Source organism: Olea europaea, chromosome 17 (genome assembly GCF_002742605.1).
Source record: "Olea europaea var. sylvestris chromosome 17, O_europaea_v1, whole genome shotgun sequence".
Taxonomy (NCBI): domain Eukaryota; kingdom Viridiplantae; phylum Streptophyta; class Magnoliopsida; order Lamiales; family Oleaceae; genus Olea; species Olea europaea.
In genome coordinates, this window is record NC_036253.1 from 3,972,156 (window position 1) to 3,978,022 (window position 5,867).

Here is a 5,867-nt window from a genome sequence, read left to right on the forward strand (position 1 = left end):
TTTGTGATAATATACAAGTGAGAAGATGCATATTTATAGATAAACTAAGCAACTGCATAATTCAACATATATGTATATATTTTAATCAAATGTGAATAATAAGTGATGACTGAATAAATCAAGACTGAGTATTTATGATTGCTTTATAATAATATCTTTGAATGACTTTCTGTACCCAAAAAATAAATAAATAAGTAAATAAATAATATATATACACTCCTGTGATTCCATTTTATTTTTTTATTTTTTTTGCAAAATATCTCAGCTTGAAAATGATTCAGTTAATTAAATATAAATATATGATGAGAATAAAACAACTTGTAGTTGGTTGACAATCTCAAAGTCTTCACCTAAAATGAAATTCTATGCTCATGCCAAATTGGTAGAGTACCTCATTTTTGGATATGATCCAATCAGCCAAAGATGCGGTATCAATTGTAAAAAATATTAGAGTAACTATTTAGAACACGCTATAAACCCATCATAATAATTTGTTAATATAATTTTTTTATTTACTTCGATATAAAATGATTTTTGAGATTGACGTCGAAAAATTCTTTGAAATACTTCCTATTACTATAATAATTAGTAAATGTAATGTATATAGAAGGAAAAATGCAATGTACACACACACACGAAGAGGTGACATTAGATTTTTCGATCTTGTAACCATGGTTTGAACATAAATCCCCTATAATCTACGTGAAAAGCAAGTCAATCTTAAGTCACCTTTTTCATTCTGAAGGATAGGATGAAAAGAAATCTTTGTTTCTTCTTTTTTTTCCAAATTTGGTAGGATAATTCAAGAGAAAAGGGTATGAATTAACGTACACAAGAGTGCCATGAACAAGTCATGAAAGTGATCATACCAGGAATAACATATAATAATGTTGACTGTGAAATACCAAATTGAAAGTTTGAATAGATCATAGTTTCCCACTATGAATTCATGGACTTCGTCTTACCACGTTGATCACATTGACTTATATAGTCATTTTGCAGAACGTATTATCAGAAATTTAATATTTATGAAAGTTGTGTGATCTTGATTTTCAAGTAGAAGATGAGGTTATTTGCCGTTGGATATTCAAAGTTTTGAACGAATATCCAAACTTTTGATTTGATATTTGATTTGGAACATATAACCACTATCAAGGCGATCTTATTAATAAGATAGATATTTTTAAGATCATTCAACACCAAGACTTAACTTTGTATTACAACTAAGAAAAACTGAACATAGCAATTCAATCCATTTAAAAGTTTAAATCGTCACTATATGTTACAAGTAAATTCCAAGTTGCTTAAATATAAAATAAAGAATCAATATATAAGGGTTTATGATACTTCGGGTTAATAGTTTAAGATGAAATTCCAATATTCTCTATATGCAACAATTCAAACTAAACTCAAATTCTATTCCTTGAGTGTTTGGATGGCTATGTTCGTCCACTCACTTTTGGGGAACGGCCAATAAAAAGAGAAAATGAGTGCACGATCATGACACCCTCACAAAGAAGTAGTTGGAAGAACTTATCCTTTATTTTCGGGAAACCTCACTCCCCTCCGGCTTATCCTTTAATTAGGGAAGGGAAAATTTTGGATTCTGAGTAGTGATAAAATCATTAGATTTTGTCTTTGTGGACTGAGGAGAAAAGGGACAAGATGTTTAGATGAAACCTAAAGTACTCGCTAGCCGTAATGAAAGGAGTTGATTGATCAAAGTATATTTTTTCATTGTTATGCATGCTTGACAATCACACAATTTTAGAGGATCAAATTTGAAGAAATAAAAGTTGAAGGACCAAAGTGATGATTTCGGCAAGATGGAGGATCAATCTCAAAGCAATTGGAAGTGATAGGACCTAACTTGAATGATTTAAAGATGGAAGAACTAAAAGTGAACCTGAGCTAAGGGGGCTGCTTTGCTTTTGGTTTTCAACTCGTGTGAAATTGTTCCGAATGTGGCTTTTCCAGTTTTCACGGGTATGAAGCTCTACTCTTTGATGTTTTTTACTCTAATGAAAAATCTCAAAACACTGTACAAAGATCCGAACACCTTGTCAAGCTTTCTCAATCTTTCTATGCCTTTTCCTTGCACTGATTTCTTTGCTAAGACAACATATTTCTTCTACTGAGCCACGTGTAGACTTTCTTTGTCAACAAGAGCCCTTTCTTCTTTCTCTTGCATGGAGCACACCAATTTGACTGTTTCGAGCCTCTTTTCATCTATACTTTGCCCAAACTCCATCCAAGCTGGGGGTGGTCAACTAAAGTACAATTAGACACTATAATAACTATCAATTATGTAACAAATTGGTGCAAGATATGTTTACTATGAAACTAAACATGAAAGACAAAAGCAATGGATCTCATTTTGGTACGAAAAAAAAAAACAAAAAACACCACTGTATTGCAGCAATTCAATTATTTTGGGTACATATTACCAGTATTGGACCGCATCTTCGAATTTTCCATTGGTGAAGCCACAAAATCCATTTCTATTAAACAGCACAATCGAAAAAATTTCAGCTGACAAGAATTGCTATTTTAAGGGAGCTCAAAGTTACCTGCCTATTGGTGAATTCGACTACCAATTTTCAGTATGTGGAGTCAACCAAAATTTCACAAACGGTCACTGAACTTACAAAAAAATTACAAAACGGTCATTGAAATTTAAAACTTTCAGTAACGGTCACTTAAGTATTGGAACGCTTTCAAAAATGGTCATTAAAATTTAAAAAATTTTGAACTACTTTTGCGGCAATTTTTCGACCACTTCCGACCACCGATACCACCGGATTTTGATATCGTTGGAAAGTCTACAATGTCCTCTTCAATTACAACAAAAAATCTCCCCCAAACTCCAAAGGATTCGGCCGGAATAAACCCACAAAATCGGCTACCCGAAAAGACAAAAATCTGCCCAAATTTTCAGATTTTTGGTGGACTTTTGCGGCGATTTTTTGACAACTTACGACCACCAAAATAGCCAAATTTTGATACCGTTGGAAATCCCACAATGTTCTCTTTAATTTGCATCCAAAATCTCCCCAAAACTCCAAAGGATTCGGTCAGAATAAACTCACAAAGTTGGCATCCCAGATTTTCGTCTTTTTGGGATGCCGATTTTGCGGATTTATTCCGGCCGAATCTTTTGGATTTTGGGGGAGATTTTGGATGGTAATTGAAGAGGACATTGTGGGATTTCCAACGATATCAAAATCTGGTGATCTTGGTGGTTGAAAGTCACTGAAAAATTGTCGTAAAAGTCGCTCAAAAATCTGAAAATCTGGGCAGATTTTCAGATTTTTTGGGACAAATTTTGCGGTGATTTTTCGGTCAAATTTCTTGGTATTACGGAAAGATTTTGAGTGGTAATTGAAGAGGACGTTGTGGGCTTTCCAACAGTATCAAAATTCGATGGTATCGATGGTTGGAAGTAATCGAGAAATTGCTGCAAATGTAACCAAAAAAACTAAAAAAGTGTTTTTCAATTTCAGTGACTGTTTCAAAAACTTTTTAAATTTCAGTGACCGTTTTTGAAAGCGTCCCAATACTTAAGTGACAGTGACCGTTTTGTAATTTTTCTATAAATTCAGTGACCGTTTGTGAAATTAACCCACCAACAAATCAATCAAACATCACCCATAGGATATCCATAGGTAAACCCAAGTAATGTCAACCAAACAGCACCTGTAAGGATTTTTAATCGATCATGTGGGCTTATGTGTGAATTATTGTATGTTAAATTAATGAAAAATTTCATATCTATATCATTTATAAAAAATATTTCACAATTTACTACGTTATATTTATAAAACCAAATATACTTGATTATGTAAGAATTATGTTTATACATACTTGCTTCCTAAAATAAACCTAATTCCAAAAGTATACCAGTAGCTTCATTGTGTGACTAAAATTTTTTTTTAAATCCCCCCAATTTACGTTTCTTCATTAATGTCATGTCTATATCAAATATTAACTTCAAAAAAACGATTATGGGCAACAACAAACAAACTTGCTGGTTTGAATATTCAAACCGTAAACCTTGTCTTTTACGTTCTAGAACTCGACGACATTGGAACTGTTTTTCAAGACTTTTCATCTCAAACATCAAGGTAATTTTAGTCCTTTTGTAACGTCTTACGATTTGATACAATTCTTGCTAAATCTTTTAATATTTCAAGTGATAATCACAGGGATCCTCCATTTTTTGCCTCAAAATATAAATCAATTGTATATTAATTTTAAGAGATTTTATCGTCTATGATCTCCTAATTCATTTCCGGCAAGTTATAACTCTTATCATTTTTGTAGGTTTCATAATAAACATTTACAATTATTTTGATCATGTATATTATCAATTAATCGATTAACATATCGTAAATTGGTATCGTAATATGTATACTTCTCTGGACAATGTTGAGTGTTGAATGAGAGGCGACCACTTGCGTATATGAAAATACTTGTTTCATGTCATGAAATGCAAATTAGTTCACTTTTATTCCATTGTTTTATGTCTGATTTGTCGAAATTTTCATCACCATTTAATGCATTTCTCATATAGATGTCTTAAATTCATCATCGTTTGTGTGTGTCTCACCTTCAATTAGAATGAAAAATATATATGAACTACTCTCAAGATGAAATATACATATGATTAAGGCTTCTATTATGACCAATTTATACGTATATGTGTTCTAAATCTATCTTTTCTCATTCCTTTTTTTTTTTTTTTTTTTTATTACAAGTATGGATCTGACATGTAAATAATTTGAAAAAGGACACGATGCAAACTAGCATGTTTGAACAACGCAAAAGCAATGCAATCTAGAGTGAAAATGAAGCAGCTTAGAACCACACTATGCCTGCCCAAATAAAGTCAAAATGAGTTCAAAAATCTAGAGAGCTATACATAACCAGTTAAATCATCAAACCTTCATATTCCTATACGCCTAATGCTACGATGTACAAGACCAAAATTCGTGTCATATGATTTTATGTCCAAATTTTTTTTATTTTTTTTTGAATCTAAGGTATGTCCCATTCCAGCCCTTCTCCGTTTATTATGTATTCAACGAACTTTACCACGAACAATCCGCAATCATGCTTGAACAAGTTGATTAAAATTCACGTTAGAGATTGGATAAATAATAGAATCATTGTCATATAAATAGACAAACAACATCCAATGTTAAATCAAAATGTGATAAGTAGTCCATAGCAGGACAGTGGATTTTTTAAAAAAATGGATTTCAGTATTCATGGTGCATGTGTCAATTACATTACATGGTTCTTAAGTTACTATATTCCGCATTATATCTGATAACATTACATAAATGGCTGGCATAGTCAGAACAATATATGCATAGGTGAGGAACCTTCAATAAAAAAAAATAAAAAAAATTGTCTTCGTCACAACTTTAATTTATAACCTCCTCATATTCTAGAATCGTACTTCACCACAAATTGAAGTACAGGTAGCCCATAATGGTGAAAATAATCAAAGATATAACACAACATGATTTTCACTAATCTGGGATACGTAATTTAACATGCTATATATCATCAAACTTAATTTTCGAAGGTACTTACCCATTGCCATCATAAATGACATTGCTCACTACTCATATTAATCCCATGTGAGATGTATATGTCAAGAGCCATTGAAGAAGTTTCAAGAATGTGATTTTGATTTTTTCGATTCGAACAACGGTTTTGTAGTATCTATAAATAGGTAATAACAACAAAAAATAACAATCGAAATGGTTGGTGTTTGATATTGTGTTGATTACACTATGCTTAAAATCTTTAGAAGATCAACCTTTCAGTTTAGTTGACCTCTCTAGTTGATGTTTCCG